The sequence below is a fragment of the Lagopus leucura genome, unplaced genomic scaffold, assembly GCF_019238085.1.
Source record: "Lagopus leucura isolate 7727_CA_CO unplaced genomic scaffold, USGS_WTPT01 Super-Scaffold_100035, whole genome shotgun sequence".
NCBI classification, from domain to species: Eukaryota; Metazoa; Chordata; class Aves; order Galliformes; family Phasianidae; genus Lagopus; species Lagopus leucura.
Genome location: NW_024962284.1, coordinates 1,955,712 through 1,977,529, shown reverse-complemented (window position 1 = coordinate 1,977,529; position 21,818 = coordinate 1,955,712). Strand labels below are relative to the sequence as shown.

The following is a 21,818-nucleotide window of genomic DNA, read 5'->3' as shown; positions in this document are numbered from 1 at the left end:
TAGTTATTTTATTATCCTTATAAACTAGGCCACAACCAATTTAGCCCAAGGTTCCTGGAGCTTTCCCAACTCAACTTGGAGCACACTGTACATGCTGGGAGGGGCACTGGAGGGGAACCACCATCTGAAACTCATTAATCAATTAGAATTTTTAAGGGTTTACATCAAAATGTGATCTGCACTGATAAAGTAAACTTTAATCACAAGAAGCCTTTGTCCTTTACGTTATGAATAGACTTGCTACAAGTGTGCACAGTGCTCAGAGCAGAGGATACAGAATCTGGCAAAAAGAGCACACTGATACTTTAGACCTGTAAGGCCCTTGGTCTGGAGCCAGACCAGAACAAAGTTAACTGCACAAAAATCTGAGCTAATTATTGAAAGCCTGGATATTTCTAGGACTGTGCCTAGTAGAAATAACTCAATTGCCTTGATAATGTCTTCTTCTCCATAAAGAACGCAATGAGTCTTTTTCACATAGACCAAAACAAAGCCTTAAGAATATTCTAGATGTACTTGCTCATGAAATTACAACTTCCGGAAACTGAGCCTTTTCCTATCACAGTCCAAAAACTTTCTAGTTGATTTGCCTGGCTCTCACTGCATGCTTTTCTGCTTATCTAAGAAAAAAAAAAAAAAAAAAGCCATTGAAAGTTAGTAGAAAAGAAGTTCCCATTTCCACCAAATGGAGAGGGAAATATACACACGCCTGTCACATCACATCTGACAAGGAGTAGGAACGTGTCTCCTGCTGCAAGCACACTAGAGAGGCAGCGTTACAAGTTGACTAGCTATCATCAGCTTTGTATTTAATTAGAAAATCTCTGTTCTGAAATCAGCAAGAGGCTTTAATAGAGAGGTTTCAAGCAGAGTCAAGAAGGTACTTCAGATTTTAAATGAAATAAGACTGTGGGCCAAAAGGGAAAATAAAGTAATCAAATGAGATAGTAGCCTGGAGTTAGTATGGACTGCAGGCATGAGGCTATAACTGACCCTTCTCACTTCTCCTTTCTCTGGGTTCAGGGTGGCTGTGGTTCCAACCAGGGTACCACAGTACAACACAGATCGGATGTTCTGTTCATAGAATCATAAGGTTGGAAACAATCTGCAAAATCATCTAGTCCAACCATCCTCCCATCACCATTGGTGACACAAGCACTAAACCATATCTTGCAGGTCCTCATCCAGACCTCTTGAACACTGCCAGGAACGGCAACTCCACCACCTCCCCGGGCAGCCACTCCAGTGCCTGTATATTGAACCATACAGTGTGAATTTAGGAATGTCAGCTAATTTCCTATTAAATCACAATCCACATCACAAAACCACCATAAAACCATGACGTTTGGCAAAGCATCTACTTTGCAGCAAAGAAACCATTTGCGAACTTAACACACATGGAAACTGAAGAGAACCTGGTTGGTTTTAATTTTAAAGTGCTCCCAGAATAGTGCTAGAGCTGCAGTAAGGTCCCTGCTAAGCATCCTTGCTGGCGCTCTGGAAGGCAAAGCTGACGCACACCTCCACAACAGCGAGCCGAGAGGAGGGAGACGCAAAGAGAGGATGCTAAGACAGATGTTTAGAAACAAAGTCTTCCCCAAGGGCTTCCCGAGGGCTGAATCCGGAGCCTGGGGGAGTAAGCGAGCACCTGGGCAGCCGCTGCTGCCCCACACTTGCCTCTACCACGCGCGCCGCGATCTCTCCGACCTCGTCCTCCTGCCCCCGCCTCACCCAGGGCTCCGCCGAACAGCTTCGCAGCCGTGCCGGGAGGGACGGGAGAGATGTCCGAAGCCCGAGAGACTACGCCGCTCCGCCCCGCGTTCACCTTCCGCCGAGCCCGTCCGCGCTGTCCTCGGGGCCTCTCCGCCACACGGCTGAGCTAATAGCTTTGCCATAAGTGCCGCGAGCGCCGCTCCCGGCTCTGCCCCTCGGGGGCAGGACCAAGAACGGCCGTCGCGGGATCGCGGGATGCCCGGGATCAGCCCACCAGCGAGCTCCAACCCAGCCAGCTGTCCCCGGCCGAGCCCCCTCCGCCGGCCCTCCCGCACCCCCACGCACGCTCTCACACCGCCTCCGCACTGCTTTCTACCTCTGGACGCACAGAGAATAAAAATAAATAAATAAATAAATGAGAGAGAGACGGAAAGAAGGAAAGAAAGTAAGAAAGCAAAGCCTCTGCCCTGCTACGCGGGAACAAGAAACAAAAAGCAGCGGCTCCGTGCTGCTAAACGCAGCTCACCTTCCCGCTGCCGGCCCCTTTTTCTTTCAACTTGAAGGCAGGCGGCGGAACGCCCTCAATTTAAAGGAGCCCGGGCCGCTAGCTCCTCCGCGGGGCCGCCAGCAAGCCCCGCCGAGGCGCGCAGGCTTCCCCCACCGCCCCCACCGCCGCCCCCCCCCCCCCCCGCTGATCCTGCCGGCAGCAGCAGCAGCCGCCGCCGCGCCCCCGACCCGGGCAGCCCTGCAGCAGCCGCTCCTCGTACTTTGGCCGCTCCGCTCGTTGCTCTCTTTGGAAAAGACTTTTATTTATTTTTTTCAGCCTCTTCCCCCACACAACCCCGTTTCCTATATTTCAGCGGTCCGCATGGACTGAACGGAAGTTAAGCTCTTACTTTTTTTTTTTTTTTTCAGGAGTCAAATGCAGTTGACACTGATTTACCCTTGAAATGCTGTGATATTGTGTTACAGTTCTTGGCAGCAAGTTAGTGCTTAGGTCCATTTCTCTTTCATTATTGCTGCTCTCTTTCCAAGACTGGAAAAGGAAAAAAATCGTATCTAAGCTTTAATTCATTTTCTTTAATTCAAATAGTTGTTGCTGGGACTTCTGGGCACTTAAGGACATCTGTCTGATCATCACTTACTGATCCTTCTTTTTTTCTCTTTCTGTCTACAAGAATATCATTTCAACTTCACGTATTGGGATTCCATGTGTCTCCACAACCATTTCATGCCACCTTGCAGCCAACTTTGCGTAAATTCTACTCCTGAATTAATCTTTCTTGTGTTACATTTTTAAAAGAGTGATGGATAGAGGTTTTGCTTGCTCTCGCATGGCTGGGTTTCCTTTGCCAAGCTGAATCCCAGTAACTCCTAGAGCACCTTTATTTCAGTCATTATTTCATTCTCACCTTATTTCATTTTCATGACATTTCAGCATTGTGCTCAGTGTCGGAGATTACATTCCCCAAATGTTGTTTATTCATTTATTCCCTATGCAGGGAAGCCCCTTTTGTGAATTCAGTAGTGGGAAACAGATGTTGGGACTTCTGCTTATCTCAACACATGGATGTAGATTAGCTTGTTGAGTTTCCTAATGATATCATGATATCACTTTCCATCAGATTGCTCCAGTTGAACAACACACTTATTTTCTCTTGCAATCTATATTCAATTAATTAAATTCTTCTAGCCAAAGCACATTATATATAATTATACTGAAAGACTTGTCTTAACCTGATTGCTGAAAAGTACATCAAGCTGACCCCTATTTTTTGCTTACATCTATTCCCTTCCTACTCTGATCTGCTGGGAAATTTTGATTTGCACACTTAATGCTGGGCTATTTCTCAGTAATTGCACCATAAGCAAATTCCTGCTGAGCAGCAGTTGTTCATTTCTGGCCAATCAGAATGCCCACATCTTTTGCTATTTATTTTATTCTTATGCTCATATTATGCTGTTCTGATGGACTATTAATTGCAGTGCTGAGTGCTGCTTAAATGAGAGCCTTTCATTTAGTATATGGCTACGGCTCGGCACAGCTGAGTATCAGCACACAATTATAAAATCTCCTAGTTTTGTCCTGGGTACTGACATTTGGATGGCCCTGAGCATGATGGTTTTCTTCAGTCAGTGTTAATCCAAATTCTTCATCAGAAAATACATAAAAATGGAGAAGAGAGCCCTCACATTTAACAAAGTATCTTGGGGAAAATGAGGAGAACAGGGTACAGAACAGTTGAGCAGATTCCTGTCTGCGCTAAACTATCATTCAGAGGTTTTATCTGACCTTGAGACCAACTCTGTTATGCCATTCTGGACACTTAAAAGTTTTGCTACTTTATACACAACATGGAAAACATTTCACTGAGAAGCATTACTTCTTCAGTAAAAGATTTAAGTTTCAGACATTCTCTTGAAGTTACAAAGCTCCTCCCAAGCAATTCGACAAAGGAGCAAAGCTGAGGCATTTCCAGACCTCATGCACTAAATCTTGAACATGCATTTGCCTGTGTAGCAGTGAAAACGACTGAAAGGGCAGCTCTAAGACTCTGAAGCCAAAGTTGGTTGTTAATTCCTTGATCCATTTTCTTGTACTGAAGACTAATCTAATATTAGCTGATAGCAAAAGAGCATGCATCCACACATGCAGTTTGAATCATTTTCTACTTCTTAGATTAAATCTTATGCAAGGAAGACTGAGAGGAACGCAGTGCCAGATAACACATCTGAAATGCACATTATATAAATGTAATGGGTGTTTCAGTAGTGACACCACAGTTATGAGGGCACTGAGATTCACACTTCAAGCAGGACTACAACTTCACTGTTTCATACTTTAATACTAGAAACTGGCCTTCAAAATTTGACCCAACACTCCACAGCACAAATGCATTCATTTCCTATATAAAATCATGTCAACTATGTGCTTTCTAACTTTTTTTTTTTTTTTTAGAGGAAATAAACAAAACTTCCCCTGTGAAATGCTAACAATTTCTTCATTGTTTTTCTAGATGAAAGATTTTCATTCCTGCCACCTTCAGCTTCCAGTGTCCAAACATTCTGATAATGTTTATGACATGGCATACTCCTGAGCAGACAGGAGGATTACTTTGACAGTAGAAACCAACAGAGAAAATGTTTCTAATTTGCTGAGATGCAGACAATTCTATCCCAAGTATGACAAACTTTCTGTTTTGGGACAACAAATCAAGATTAAAAAAATAATAACATTTTTGCTCTCAGTTATGCATCTTTATACATGGATGTCTTAGTTTCAGATGGGATAGAATTGTTATCTTTAGAGTAACTGGTTGGATATGCTTTTGTCTTTAGGGGAAGAACAATGTTGATAACACACTGATGTTTATAGTTTCTGCTAAGCAATACTGTACAGAGCCAAGGCCATATGCAGCAAAGGACCCAAGAAGCTGGGAGGGAACAGAAGTAGGACAGTTGACTTAAACTAGCCAAAGGGATATTCCCGACCGTATGACATCAAATGGAAGGAGATTTGAAGGGGGTGGGAATTGATCTCTCTCTCTCTTCTGCTGGTCAGGGAGCTAGCTCAGCATCTGTTGGGTGGTGCTGAACAATTGCTTGTGCCTCACTTGTTATCTGCATTCATATATATATGAATATATATATATGAATATATATATACACACAAGTATAGTTGTATCATGTAATCACTCAGGTTGGAAAAGACCTTAAAGATCATCAAGTCCAACCATGACCTAACCATCCTACCCTAACTAACAACCCTCCAGAAAATCATGTCCCTGAGCACCACGTCCAAACGGTTTTTGAACACATCCAGGGATGATGACTCAACCACTTCCCTGGGGAGCCTATTCCAGTGCTTAACAACCCTTTCTGTAAAGAAGTTTTTCCTGATATCCAACCTAAACTTACCCTGGTGCAACTTGAGGTCACTTCCCCTCGTCCTGTCACCAGTGAGAAGAGACCAACCCCGCTGTCGCTGTAAGCACCTTTCAGGTATTGGAAGAGAGCAATAAGGTCTGCCCTCAGCCTCCTTTTAACCAGATTGAACAGCCCCAGTTCCTTCAGTCTCTCCTCATAGGCCATATTCTCCAAGTCCTTCCCCAGCCTTGTTGCCCTTCTTTGGACCTGCTCCAGCACCTCCATGTCCTTTCTGTACTGAGGTGCCCAAAACTGAACACAGCACTCGAGGTAAGGCCTCACCAGTGCCAAGTACAGGGGCAGGATGACTTCCCTGGTCCTGCTCACCACCCCATTCCTGATACAAGCCAGGATGCTTTCTTGGCCACCTGGGCACACTGCTGGCTCATATTGAGCCGACTGTCCATCAGTACACCAAGGTCCCTTTCCATCAGACAGCTTTCCAGTCACTCTTCCCGAAGCCTGTGGTGTTCCTTCCCTGGCACCGAGGTGAGACTGATATGTCTGTAGCTAGCAAGATCATCTTTCTAGCCCTTTTTGTCTCCAGTTCACCAGGATGTGTGGACAGGAGTATACGCACCTTCCAGGAGGTAAATTTATCTTTAGGGAGAGGCCTTCCACAAGCTAAGATGGAGTTACCACTATTATCAACTAAATTATTTTCTCTGTTATGTCACATAAATATGGAGTAAAACAGCCTGCCATTAAAACTAGTTCTCCCAAAATTTTCATTTTGCACAGTCACTACTGAAATAATTTCAAGGAGAAAAAGAGTCCATGTTAGTAAGTACTTAGAATGCTACTGACTGCAAATAAACGCCAATCTCCATTCCTGTTCCATACATATTAAATAACAAAATTTTGTAGTTGGTTTCTACTTCTGATGGATGTCATTACAATGAGGTCAAAGAGAAGATTCAGAATTTATCTACTGCGAGCACAAGAGCAGTAAAAGAGGATCTGAGAATGTCAACAGCTATCAAAGTAACATTTTCTTCCAGCATCAGAATCATCCTGGAATTATTTCATCAGCTTCACGTACAGTAGCTACTTCAGAATACACAAATCTTAGTATGAATCAACTGACACACACTCTGCTTTGGAAGGCAGTTTAGCAACAAAATGCAAACAGTCCAGATGCACAAAAAGGTTTTTCTGTAAGTAACAAATTTTCCAAAACAAGAATACCAGATCATTATTTAAGACTTGATGACATTCTTACAACAGAAAAGTGTCCTCTAACATACTAGTAACATTTGACAACCTGCTCCCTCTTGGTTGGTTAAAATTGTGCCTTCCCTTGTTTTTTCTCTGCCTTTCAATACTCGATTTCTCCTGACAAATACTGAGATTTCCTCTTAAAATCATTAATAATTTTCTCTTCAACATTCCTTCTCAGTAACTTATTCCTTATGTTTATCGTATTGCATGTGAAATTATTTTGGTCAGTGGAGCAACTTATAGTTTAATTCAAGATTTTGTTTCTTTACCAAAAACCCATCAAGCAGCTGCCTTGGGCTAGCTTCCAAGTTTGGTTTATCTTTTCTTCACATTGCTTTGTTTGTGAAGCCAAAAGCAACAGACAATTCCACCTCACTTGAAGCAGCTCACAAAATGCGTAACTCTAGTAAGCCTACCTTTGTAATGACTAGCCAACAATGTAAAAAAAAAAAAAAGAGGGGGCTAATTGGTCCATAAAATCAAGTGCTCTTCCAGTTTGATTTTATTTCCATACTTCCTTCATAGCTCTTCCAGCCCTGGTGTTTCTAACATGACTTTTTAGCAGCTTTTTCTCAGCTCTGCATTTCTTCATAAATATTTCCATTTCATTCTCCTCAGAAGCCTTTGTCGTCCTTTCACTTTATGGCATATGATTGCTATTCTTTTCCAGTTTTTTGCTGTTGTTGTTGTTGTTAGTTTGTTTTGTTTTTTGGTGTAGCTGCTCAGTTCAAGCAGTTGATCTTATACCTCAGGGAATGCTTTGATACCAGTGCTCCTTCTCATTCTTCTACAGAACAGGCATCTTTGAAGCATTCCTAATGGAAAGAACATTATTCCCTGTGCTACACTGTGAATTGTTACAAAGTATGCCAGCTCGTTTAATAAGCCATGCCTGTTTTAAGAGGGTTGGGAGACTTGGTTCCTTTTGTCAGCCCTGAGGACTAAACTGTTGAATGAGCCTCATCAAATTATTTCATATTTCAGTTTACTGATCTATAACATGCGTATGGATAAAAATGTTTCCTTGTAAAGTAGTCCATCATCATCAAACAGCAAGAATTACATAAAGATGGGTCTGATCTAACAATTTAATTCACAGATGTCCTGCACATATTTCCCTTCTCCATCTCTCTTTATCCTGCAAAAAATGTTTCTGATAAAATGCTCTTAGAGGGGAAGCTAGGAGGTTTGGGAATAATCTTGGCTCTGATACTTGCTTTCATAAGAAAACAAGGAACGTGTGTGATCTGAGACAAATTATTTGGATTTCTGCATGCTCTAAATCTACAAGATGCAGGGTTTGTGTGTACATATACATATATATATAAATAACTATATGTCAATATATAAGATACAATACATATCGTGGCAGTTGTAAGAGACCCTTAAACATTCTGATGTCATAGATTGAGAATTTAACAGAAATGAAAATATTGCTTGTTTAAAGGTATTACCTCTTTCGCAAGCATTCTTCTTGCTGTGAAGTTACTCAATTCCAGAATCAGTTCTGTGCCATTCTTCATGCAAGGACATGTTGTGGAATGACAGTTTCCTTCAGAAGAATCTTCCCAGATTCCAGCATTGCTATTTGAAATGTCATAAGGACATACCTAATTGCTGACAAAAGACTAGCATTTGTGTTTTCAACATGTTTGTTTCAGACAACAGTACGCTTATGCAGTCCTGGAAATTCTAAGTTCAGGAGGTTATTATTTTGCACAGATGTTACTTCTGCACCTACAATCCGCAGATCAGCCTTTTCTAGTTTATCTTTCTCTCCATTAGAAATGGCCCTTTATTCCTTGATGTTAGCCATACCAATGTCAAAATGAGCTTGTTTCATTCAACAGGTTTCTTGTTCAACCAAAAAAGCAAAGCATCCTTGCCAAGTGCACTCTTTCAATTTTCTTTTAGGGAGGAGCCTGACATATCTCTGTTTATGCTATAGCCTGTGCCTTGTGCATGTTTTCCTAATAGGAGCTGGCTGAAGCTTCTCTGCTTTCCTGCTGCCTGTCATAGCCTGAATTACAAACAACAGAGAGACCGGTTACCCAACTCCCTTCATTAATGACATATGTTGCTGAAACACACTGAGAGAATTTCAGAAAGATCAAATTTCAGACCAACCTTGAAACCAGATGCCCCAAACCAATAAGAAGCAAGTGGGCTGTAGATAGAAAGCTGGTGTTTTACCTCATCAACATTATAGCCATGCCTGCAAAGAAGACCAGGGATAAAAAAACATTCTGTGTGATCTTTTACTTTAGCATGTTATTTGCTCTTAACCTGTCTCAAGTTGAAAAAAAGTACACAAAATATTAAATGAAGAAATAATTCAACAACCATGAAAAACACTCATGGGAAATATCATAGGTGTGGTAAGTGAAAAGACTTAGGAATAAAATAAACCAAAAAATTCAGATTTAGGTATGTGATAGCATCAGGTAAAAGAGTGCTACAGTAACTCCTTACGGATTTGCTGTCAAATATTGTATAACCATCAGTTACACATGTGAAATTTTGATCCATAGAAAAGAAAAAAGTACACAAAACTACAGGCTGATTTACCAAGACATAAACACGGATCCACACTGTAGCATACATCAAGTCTTCCTGGACATAAATAAAAGTCACAGCTTCATTGGGGTGCCTTTAACTTTCATTACTGTAATAACAAAAATTAGATCATGAAGACATGATGGTCTAAATAGAATCATAGAATCCTTAGAGTTGAAAGGGACCTTTAAAGGTCATCTGTTCCAACTCCTCTGCAATGAACAGGGACACCACAGCTAGATCAGGTCGCTCAGGTTGCTAGATCAGATCCAGCCTGACCTTGAAGGTCTCCAGGGATGGGACATCCTATCAGATAGAGTAAATAATCATTTTTCTTATCAATTGAATAAAGTAGGATTGGTCTCCTTTATTAAATACCATAGGAGACAGAAATAAAAACAAGTGCTAGTAAGGCCAAAAGACTAACACAACTGTGACCAGGTACAAAGCAAGTCAGGTCCACAGTGTTAATTGTGGAAAAGGGAGTCTGGAATCTCTCTTGGAAAAAAAAAGCTGAAAAGCTACTGAATCTAACAAAGACTCCCACCTTTGTAAAGTTCATATGAACTCTCCCAGGAGTTATTAATTGGATTTTGTTGAAGATGACAGTAATTTGTATAATGACCAGAAACAGCTGACTGGGTACATTCTGTGGGATGTGAAGAACAGGGGAGGAAAACTTAAGGGGAGATCCATGATGAAATCTGGCTGAACAAACTTCTGCTTATGTTGGTTAAAACTACAACTGAAGAAATGTTCAGAACGGGACTCAATCACTGTTTTCAATTTGGTGATTAAACCAACATGTAAAACTAACAAAATTGAAGCAACATTTGGATAGCTTCTTCGGTGTATTCCAGCAGACTAGTCAATTCAAGTAATCAGAGATTGTGGTGCCTTAGCCAGAGGAACAAGGTAGGCAGACAAAACATATTTATCTGCATACTGCACATCCACAGGCCAATTTATTTAAAACTAATGTAACGTGCATAACTTGAGCCCTGCTCATTTAGTATGAAGCCTTACACTTTCCAATCAAAAACTTCCGTAAAAACTGAAAAAGAGAAGGACTTGGAAACTAGGAAGAAAAAAAGATGCTCTTATAAACAGTTATTTTCCATCACAGAAGGAAGCAACAAAACAATAACTTAATCAAAAGGAAAAACAGACTTCTCTGTTCTGAAACTACTTTCTGAAGAACCATTGCATCCTAACAGGCAATCGCTACATTTTCAATTCATCCTCTTTCTCAGTTCTTCCCACACTAGCCAGACAAAGTATAATTTTTGAATCAGGCCATCTATCACAACTTTGTCAACAGGATACAGACTCTTCCTTCTCTTCCAAACCCTTTGAATAGATTAGGTCAGCATAAAGCACTTCAGTCCAGTGAATGTGCTCTAAAACTAAGGGAAAGAAGTTCAAACAATTCTCATGGAGGGCAGAAAAGCGACTTACTCAAAGCTGAACTTCCCAAACAGATTACTTGCTTAGAGTAAACCTTTTAGGGGGGTGAAATTAACAATTTTCAATGTTTATATTGATTTAGAATGTTTCTGAAAACATTTGAACAACAGTTTCATTTTTAGGTCTATCAAGTAATTTCATTTTTAAACTGTTATTTAAAAACGAGGTAAAAAAAGATTTTTTTTTTTTTAATCTAACATTTTTATGTATCCCAATTGATTTTATTTAATAACTTAATTCTACAGAAAAATGTAAGCTCTTGTTACTGTTTACCTGCCCAGGAAAATAGAAGCAAATTTCACTTGGAGACTACAAATCCATTTGGATTATTCCCATGAAAATATTCTGGGCAATTCTCTCTGAAGAATCATTTCTGTGCTGCAGTTTGTAGCATCTCTCCAGTAGGATCAGAGCATTCAGATGAGTTATGCTCAGATTATAAACCATTAATATTCCTGCCTAAAGCTTCAGTCATATTAACTACTCAACACATAGGATGCTTTCACTAGACAGATGAGGATCCCTAAGAGCGACTCAAGATTTTTTTTACACAAAAATCAGCTTGGAAAACAAATGGGATCCTGGGCTCCATCATAAGAAGGGTGGCCAGCAGGGACAGGAAGGTGATTGTCCCCCTCTACTCTGCTCTTGTGAGGCCCCATCTGAAGTACTGTGTCCAAGTGTGGAGCCCCCAGCACAAGAAAGACAGGGAGCTGTTGGAGAGGGTCCAGAGGAGAGCCACAAAGATGATCAGGGGAATGGAGCACCTCCCCTATGAGGACAAACTGAGGGAGCTGGGCTTGTTCAGCCTGGAGAAAAGAAGGCTGCGGGGTGACCTCACTGCAGCCTTTCAGTACCTAAAGGGAGCCTACAAACAGGAGGGGAATCGATTCTTTGAAAGGGCTGATAAGTGCAGGAAAAGGGGAAATGGTTTTAAGTTGAGGGAGGGGAGATTTAGGTTGGATGTCAAGGGGAAATTCTTTACAGAGAGAGTGGTGAGGTGCTGGAACAGCTGCCCAGAGACGCTGTGGATTCCCCGTCTCTGGAGGTGTTCAAGGCCAGGCTGGATGGGGCCCTGGGCAGCCTGGGCTGGTATTAAATGAGGAGGTTGGTGGCCCTGAATGTGGCAGGGGGGTTGGATCCTTGAGGTCCCTTCCAACCTGGGCCATTCTGTGATTCTGTGAAATCTTCCATAGATTTAAAGATCCCCAGGAATTGGGTTTCCTTGCAGCAAGACACCTAAATCCCTAGGGGTTTTTGAACAGATCGTCAAAAGTAAGTTCTGTCTGGAAGATGATTCCATTCTGCCCCTCTTCTACAAGCAAATAAACAAACAAATAAATAAATAAATAAAAATATATTTTAAAAAAAAACAACACCAGATTCCAGCCCTCCAGGGTCATACGTTATTAGTTAAAAGAACTTCACTCTTTTCATTCTTTTTCCAAAACAACTGATGAGTGTCATTGTGTCACAGAAAGAAAGAGGAACAAATAAGATCTCCTTGTGTCATTTTTCTCTGTGCACGGTGTAAAACTCCAACAGATTTTTTTTAGAGAAAAAATATTGAAGTAGTTTCAAATATATTTCTCTCACAGAAAGGAAAGCTATCGTACTGTCAAGAAAAGGGAGAAAATGTGCAGTTGTGGATTCAACTGAGAATAGCGTTTTCATTCAAATTAATTGAATTAATATGAATTTGGTTATTTCTAGATTTAATATTGTGATTGCTATATTTCTCTTACCAGAAAAACTGGGACCTTTAATAAAACAGGTCTTTCATTTCAATCTTTGTCTTAATTCTGTGAATCTGACTTCACCCATCACTTTTCACACAGCACATTAGTGTTTCTTTTCTGCTGGCTTTTAGGTTTATGCAAATACTATTTGTCTTACAATTTAACCCCTTTTTTGTTGTTGCTGTTTTCCCCATTAAGATTCTTTTCCATAGATAGAAATCATGAATTTCACACTGCTAATTTCCTGTCTTATTCAGATAGCTAGCTGTGGTATTTCAGGATCAGCTATGAAGTAGTATATTCTAATTAATATGTTAACTACATTGTGATGATTTTTAGATTCCTAACCCTTAACTGTGGTTCAGCACAGGACCAGGAACCAAGTCATAAGCAAAAGAATATGGAAATAATATAAAATATAAAAATCATCACTGCTGCGGAGAACTGTAACATGAGAAGAAAACTATTTTCTTGGCAATTCTACTAATTGAATACAAGTATTTTCTGCAAACTGTGGGAAAAACTTCCTCTTAAAAGGACACTACTAGATTAAAAACTCTGGAACTAGGAACAAAGGCTCAATTTGTGTTTATTTGAGCTGCCCTTTCTGCAGAAAAGATCAATATCTGGACAGCATGACAGTTTTGGTAGTGGTTTCTGTGACCTGAGAAGTTTACCATCAGTAAGATCCAGACAAACCCGGCCAGAGGCATTTCGCACAGACAGGTACACAACTTATTATTAACAAATGGCCCTCAATAGCAACTGGAACTGTTTTACTGTATAATTGAACCTACAAGCAGCTGTACTGGTTCTAATAATTTCCTTTCAGAGTATGCTTTATGCACAGGTAACAGAAACCAGTATTTCATTCTATTTCTGTAGATAAACAACCAAGACAATTTTCTTAAATAGAAAGACAATTCCCTTCAAAGTTTCACATTAGCACTTTATTGAGCCTTTTTTTTTTTTTTTTTTTTTTTTTACCATGGCATATTATTCTTGAACTACTGGGATGGAGAAAAGTGAAATCTTTGAATCATTAATGAAATTAACAAATAACATCCCAACCTAGAGTGTCCACTTTAGTGATGATTCTTACCATTCCACTCTCTCACATTTGCTTAACAGGGAAGAGGATGTTAATATGGAAAGTTGAATTCCTTTGTAAATATTAACCAATGAGCTTCTTAGCAAAGCCTGAAAAAAGAACCGTGTATATATTCTGTGGTTTCCATTTCCTTGGCTTTATTGTTTTTAGGTAAATTCTCCCAGGACATTTCAGGTTATGTGTCTGGAAACTGCAGCCATGCAGCAGAGGAAAGGTTGAGAGAATAATGAGAAATGTGCTGGAAAAATTCACATAAAAGCTTTGGAGACATGAAAATGGAAACAGCAGATATTTAAAAGCCTTACTGCTTAGAAGGAGGAATGCCTACCCAGCATGTGCATGTGTGTGTTAATTCGTCTACCTCCGCACACACAGGCCAATACTGCTTCTTCATGGTTCTGTACAGTATCTTAAGTACTTGTGTCTATTTGATTACTTAAGGTGTTCTCAGGATACTGCTGTAATATAAGTGTAATGTGTAATAAGTGTAATGAAAAATCCAAGTAACTTATGTTATTAGGACCTAGGCACATATAGAAATAGCTCTATACATAGTTGCCGTACATTGAGTTTTGTATGCATTTCTAAGTGAAAAATAAGACCAATTCCAACGAGAAAGCGTGTTTATAAGATCTCCCTATACTCTTGTGAATGACAGCAATTTAACTGTCATGGAAACACATAGAATATACAGGTAGGAAAGAATTTTTCAGCCCCAATTCTTAAGTGCACAGGCTTTTGTTCCATTAAAGAGATTTCATTGAGATACTAAACCTAGTAACAGTAATACTAGACTTAGCTTAGTCCTCATATGCTTGACTCCATACAAGTACCACAGCACGATATATCCAAACTACAAACCGTTAGGTACAGCAGTCAGTGATTTATGCCGCAAGCTTTAGAGAACTGGTATTTTTAGGGGATTCTAAAAAGAAGCCCTCTGAAACAGATAGCTCCTTAAGACTTCTTAGTAAGTACACTGAAAGAGCTGGGTGATGCTGGGGACAAGGCAGGGATGGAAAGGGTTCCAAGTGCCTCAAAAGGCTGAATATGTACAACCAATCCTATAAGAAAAATAGTTAACAATCAATTAGCATCTTTCTTAGCTTTAAGGAGAAAAAGACTAGAAAAGGGAACCATAGAGAACTACTCTAATCAACACACGCTATGATCTGTGAAAATCTCTGCTACAACAAATAGCAACTGAAACTTCTATAAGTGCCACGCAGTTATCTCTAGATCCATCAGTGTCCATGACAGCATCCACATCACTACATCATGGTTAATACATACACATTTATACAAACAAGCGATAATTAAAATGCACTACACATATGTATATACATATCTATACATGAAATCACTGACTGTGCTCCCCTAACATCAATTTCCCTTGTAGTACACATTGAACATCCCCATCTTTCTGCATCGCTCACCAAGTGGAACCAGGTTCCTGAGCAGAAACAATTCCACAGAGACATTTGCCCTTTCCAGAAGCTAGAAGGACTCAAACAGCTTTTCCCAACATGCTCTTTACATGTACTACAGGGACTTTACCCCTCTTGCCAGTGTGTAGGGAGCTGGCAGGACCATCACAGTAGATAGATCCTTGTGTGTTGACCAACCAGGTGGCTTCTGCCAAATGCTTCTCTCAGTGCTTAAATGTTCAGCCACACATTGCTTTCAACATAGCTCTTAACAGCCCACTGTATCATTGCATTTTACCAGAAGCTGGTGCATGATAGGGGATATGATAAATCCACTTAATGCCATGATCTTTGGCCCAAACATTTACAAGAGAATTTTTGAAATGAGTCCCATTATCTGATTCAGTTTTTTCTGGAGCGCCATGTCACCATAGCACTTGTTCCTCAAGACCTAATATGGTGTTTTGGGCAGTAGCATGGGGTGCTACATGTTTCAAGCCACCCAGTGATTGCCTCCACCATGGTAAACACATAACGCTTACCAAAGCAAGTTTGTGGCAAGGTGATATAATTGACCTGCCATGCCTCTCCGTATTTATATTTTGCCATCACCCTTACCCCAAGAGAGGTTTCATCCTCTCAGCTTGTTTAATTACAGTGCACGTTTCAGTCATGAATAGCTTGTGCAATAGCATCAATAGTTTAGTACACCCCTTGGGCTCCAGCACCTATTATATCTTGCATCTCTTCCTTGATGGCCCAAGATCTCATGGGCCTACCAAGCTACAAATAATTCACACTTGTTTTACCAGTCCAAATCTATTTGAGCCATCTCAATTCTGGCAGCTCAATCTACCTAATGATTATTTCACATTCTTCAGTCGCCCAATTCTCAGGCACATGTGAGTCTACATGACGCACCTTTACAACCATATTTTTTGTTCGGGCAGCAATGTTTTTCCACAGTTCAGCAGCCCAAACCTCTTCGTTGCCAGTTTTTTTGTTCCCACTGCTGTAACCAACCCCATAAGGCATTTGCCACCATCCATAAGTCAGTTTAAAGTTAAAGCATTGACCACCTCTCCCTTTCAGCAGCATCTAAGGCCCGTTGGACAACCTTTACCTCTGCAAATTGGCTTGATCCTCCTTTACCTTCAGCTGCCTGTGCAACTTGTCATGTAGGGCTCCATTTCCATTTGCAATGTTTCCCCACTATGATGACATGATCCATTCGTGAACAGGGCATATTTCTTTCCATTTTCTGGTAGTTTATTGCATGGTGAGGCCTCTTAAGAACCACACAACATAGCTTCTCCTGGTGATGTTCCAAACTTTTTACCATCAGGCCAGTCCATAATCCTCTCTAGGATTCCTGGACGACTGAGGTTCCCCATCCAAGCTCCTTGCATAATCAATGCAATCCATTTAATCCAAGTGGCATCGGTACCATGATGGGTGGAGGGAACCTATCCTTTAAACATTCAGTTCAACACTGGCAGTCAAGGTGCTAGGAGGAGCTCTGTTTCAGTACTGACTACTTTGGAAGCAACCTGAACTCCTCAAATAAAGTGAGAGAATGTTCAAAACCAAAGGCCTTACTCTGAACCAAATCTCAAACTACCTTAGGCAAAACTAGTAATCACTAATACACCTTTAACTGCATTAGGTTTAGGAGGGCACAAGCAATCATCTCATGTGTCTCACCTAGTAAGAGAGAGCTTCTGTAGTGTCTGTATTTTCCTCACCACTTCTAATTGACTATTTGCAATCAGGAGAGGTCGCACAATTTGCCACTGATTTCCATTTCCAGCATACAGAAGGGTTACATACAAGTAACTAATTAGCTTTGCTGGTATAGTCCCGACTCACCTAAATAAGAAATAGGGCTAAGTTTAGTCTGTTTATTTGTATGAATTTTCTAAAAATTCTATTTTTGAATAACCAGGTATAGTTCCTAATTGAAGTGTTATTTATGCTAGATCCAACACTTTCTCAATGCACGGATTTTCTTCCCACGCTCCAGAGCATTACACAAGTGCTTCTAAATCACTGACATCAGTTACTCAAATCTAACACATCCCAGTCAGGCTTCTCAATTAATACATCAAAGCACTACAACCAACACACGCAGGGCTTGCCATACTGCAGAGGATTCCAGGGGAAACTCCCCTGCTGGTATATATGTTGTCTGTACAGACTAAGGCTCACACTGGTCTATAAATTGCAACATTCAATGCCTTTCTTATACAATTTGATCACACACTCGTTTTGTTCTTATTTCAAAAGCTGATCGCAGCCTTGCTCGATTTTGAAACTGCCACAGCATCTCTAAGGTCTTCACCAGAAGTTACGGCAGGGGTTGTGTGCTCTACCAGCTGTAGGTACATAAGCTCAGATTTCCATAAACATTGTGACAGAAATAGCAAGGTAATCTGCAGGTGCTCTCAGTGAGCTCACAATCAATATACACAGGTTACTATATAATGGTTGGTGCAACCTGATGGCTAGCATGCATTCTTATGCAGCTAAACAGCCTTCCCACAGTTTGCTTCTGTTGTTTTTGTGTTTTTTTTTTTTAAAGTATCTTCGTGCAACAAATGTATGTCATTCGCCTATCTTAATTTAGTCAATCACTTCTTTAGTTTAAAATTAAGTCTCATATCTAAGAAAATACCATTCTGGATTTTTTCTAAGACTAGGTATCTGGAGTAAAAAGACTGCCTTTCCATTTTATTTTTAGGAGAAACAGTATAACTACATTACAGCTAATACGAGCTCCAACAGGAAGATAAATATAACAACATCCTCCGGACCTCTGGCTGAAGGCTTGACCAATATTGTTTCATAACTGGTATTTGCTGCCAGAGTGAATTTTACTGGCTCCATAACCAGAGTAAGGAAACTGATTAGTTTCACAAAACCTTCTCATTAAACATTTACTTTTCAGCTTAGAGAAAACAATGCAGTGCACACAAAGTAGAGGGCTTTTGAAACTTCCTCAGTGTCTCCTGGAAATGTGGGTTCATTTGCAAGGAGCTGTGGAAAGTACTCCACTGATCCTCTAGTAGATAGACACTTTTCTTAGTGCTCAGCAACATTTTTTTTTTTAAATCATACATGTGGTTGTGTTATCAACCACAAGCTCTAACAGAGGTACATTTACTGTAACCTAACAGAATAGTAGACAAACATTCTCAAGAATCTGCTTTTATTTTAACACTCATTTTAGACATTAAAGGATAAACTTCATATTAAAAAACAACCACCTCTACCCCCTATTCACATTATCACAGCTTCTAGTGAGATGCATCTACCTGAAGAGTTTAGCCTCCTGCGTTGCAACTGTAAATCTGTATTTGAGCCTATAGTAAAAAAGTATGCCTTTTTTCTTACAATTTTCTTTTCTACTGTCTTGTGTTGCTTTGTTGCTTTTTTTTTTTTTTTGCCTGCTTGTTGTTTCACTTGTTTGCTTTCTTAAAAACAGACAAAACAAGGTTACTTTTCAGTCTGTGAAGTGATAAATTTTCACAGCTGTTGACAAGTGCTGCTGTTGTATATTTGCCCTACCTTCTTCGAAGAAAGCCCCATATACTCTCACACATAGATTTCCTTAAAGATATCTTAATGGATTTCATTTCTTGTCAGACAAAAGGAGACTTCATAGTTTATCCTGAATGAAGCACGCAGCCAAACATAGCCTAAATCAGTACGAGAGAACTACTGTAGCAATCACCAAAATCATCAGCAGAAGCAGACTGATCTTACGTGATCACTTACGTGAGACCCAGAAGTGCAACTTCAGTTTTTCTTTGAAAATGATTGATGCTGAGCAGGATCACACCCAGCACCTGAAAGTTTTCTCAACATTCTATACCCGTATGTATGTTGTCCTGCTCTATCTTCCATATCCTAATCTAGCACAGCCCCACCATTTCCCCTCCTCCTCCATAACATCACTCCACATTATACTTCCCCTCCTCTGTCGAGTAAGGCTTACTTTTTAAGCATCCCTTCATTTTCCCCCCGCCTTCCTCTTGAGAAAACTCAGCTCAGCAGCATACAGACTTTTACAAGTAACCTCTGAAAAGCTGCTGAGCACTGTTTCTGAGTAGCAACCAATTTAGAATAAATTGATAGATAGTATCTACAGAAGACATTATAATTTATAATTTTGTTGTTGGTATAGAGAGCCCGAAAGGTATTCCAGATGCTACTTCACTAAAACAAACCTCAGCACAGGAGAGAAGTTTAACTTGTTAGCTTTTTCAAATTAGAGGAAAATAATTCACCTGTGGGAAAGAAACCAAGCTTTTCCAATTTGATTACTATATAGTACCAGCATCAACAGATCAATAGGTTCCAGCTTTGCAGTGGAGTACTTCAGAACATACATCGATCAGACTCTCAAAAATAACGTAGGATCTGTAGTAGAAAAATATTTCCATCTATAGCGAGCAGAGAAATAATTAATACTTCTACATGCTGCTATAGCATAACAATTTAAGTACATTAATCATAACTGTCTCAGTGCTATCTTGACTTTTTTTTTTTTTTTTTTGTTATCGTTCCTTGAACTTATCTTCTGATACTATCTTATGGAGAACTGTGCTAGATCTTAGAATTGCATTTTATTATATACATCAACTGTGCTCCCTCACCTGTGCAGGCTGAACGCAACTACAATGCTAAGTCATAGCCTGAACAAGTGATTGAGTACCTGGTGGGAAGGCAGGGTCAACCAAGGGGAGCTCAGGTGCAAGCAATACAGTTGAGTGCCAAGGAATGGGTGGAGATAGACCTCATAATGCGTTGGCAGTGGAGGGGAAGGAATTCTGCTAGAGATCCCTGCGTAACTGAGGCTTTTCAAAAGTAAACAGCATCTTCTGTTTACTTCTGTGCTTGTAGCTGTTGCTTTTGAGTAAATTTTCACTTACTATAGCCTAGGATCTTGCTGCTCTGCTGTCATTACTGTGTTTTCCATTGTGTCACATACAGAGCTGGTAAACTCTATTGTCCTAATAGAAAAAGAATGCTGAAATTTGGAGACAGAACTGGGTGTAGAATAGTGAAGGTTTCTCATAAAACTAAAATTCCATTTTTCAGGCAGTTCTACAGAGGCCACAAAAACACATCTCCCTTCAGAAGTAAGATTATTCCAGATACCATGTTAGTGGTTTTTTTTCTAGTCTGAATAGATTTTCATAACCTGTTTTTGACTGTTTCCTGATGCTGCAAATGTGATTATTTGATTTCTTTCAACTGGGATATAAAGATACATTCATGTTATATAGACCTAATAAAGGAGAAAAAAACAAAAACATTAATATGAAAGATTACCTGAGAAAAGATATCTGATCTGAAGGGAAATTTCTTTATGACACAAAACTTAAGCATCTCCAAACACATCCCTCACTAAAATAGAATTTGGGTCTGGAGTACACTGAAACTGTTTTATTCCTTTTCGCCATAGCACTTAGCTCAAGAAATGCTGCATCAAACCTAACCAAAACACAAAATTACCAAGCAGTAATTATACTGAGCCACATCAGGTTTCGATCTCTCTTCCATTAAGTAGAAAACCCCAAAGTTCTGTATTTAGTTCAAATATTTACCTGAAGTTCACGTGCTCTATCTTCATCAAATGTTTATTAGTTTCTGATACACAGATGAGAGTTCTCTGAAGGTATTTCAGAAAGAAGGTTCCTGAACCACCAGCCTGGGTAGTCCTAGCAAAGGCCTGACTAGGCTATTAGCTAAACCGTTCTTTATGCTTCTGTTTTGTTTTTAAATATTATCTTCTATAAATATATGAATTACTAACAAGCGCTTTCCTTTAAGACTAGTGTGTGTGGCCAGGGAAAAACTCATAGTAAAACCTAGAGAAAAGCTGTTTCTGCTAACGAGGGCCCCCAGCCCCACACAGCCACCCCTTGTCTGAGCCATCAGCAGCACCTGGTGTTGGTGGAAGCTTCTGGAGGCTGTGCTGGTGGGGATGATGCTGGGGGGAGAGGAGCACGAGGAAGGTGCATCATGGCTGCTGATCCAACAGGTAGGCCACGTTCTGCTGGTTTTAATGCCTCGTGTATGTTATGTGTTATGTGTGTGTTTGCACAGTAGGGAAGTGAGGGTTATGTGTTTTGCAGTGAGTGAGGGAAACAGTTGTGGCACAGTTACACTGTGGTTGCTGTGAGGGGTCTGTGAGAGAAACAGAGGTGTTTGTGAGGAGAAACATTTAGCTTTCTGTGCATGAGGACAGGATTGCTGTTTGTCATTCCCTTAGCAGGGAGGCAGCCTCCTTTCTCCTCTGCAGTGCCATCCTGGTGGTTTGGGTGCCATGCGAGTAGGGCTAATAAGGCAGGAGGCCATTAGCTGGGTTGTCTGCACGTGGTGAGGGCTGAGCATAACTATGGCTGTCCTTTGCACTTCACCTCCTGGAGATGGGAAATACACCATATTGGGATGCGTTGTGCTTGTGAGTTGTTTCTGTAAATATCACTCAGGAATCAAAGGTGTTGCGGTATTTTTTTTAATTCTTTTTAATTTAGGGTTTGTTTGTTTGTTTCATTTACTCGCGTCATTTTTCCTTTTTGACGCTGTAATTTGCCTCCCGCCCAACCGAGGTTCCTCTTTAACGCGGAATCAATCTGCAGCGGATTG

General features: G+C 40.4%; 1 protein-coding gene across 6 annotated transcripts in view; it reads right to left on the bottom strand.

Moving 5' to 3' along the window:
- GAS2 (growth arrest specific 2) overlaps window positions 1–15,257 on the bottom strand; it is a 98,485-nt gene extending 83,228 nt beyond the window's left edge. Inside the window, exons 1-2 of one of the 6 annotated variants that reach the window (XM_042882686.1) lie at window positions 15,171–15,257; window positions 8,989–9,076 (exon numbers count right to left, since the gene is read on the bottom strand). The gene's annotated coding sequence lies outside the window, so the exon portion shown is untranslated. Of the gene's footprint in view, window positions 1–1,677; window positions 1,855–2,239; window positions 2,360–8,315; window positions 8,446–8,988; window positions 9,077–15,170 lie in introns of those variants that run through there. The other 5 variants (XM_042882690.1, XM_042882685.1, XM_042882688.1 and 2 more) reach the window with 5 other exon arrangements.
- Window positions 15,258–21,818: the final 6,561 nt, after the last annotated feature.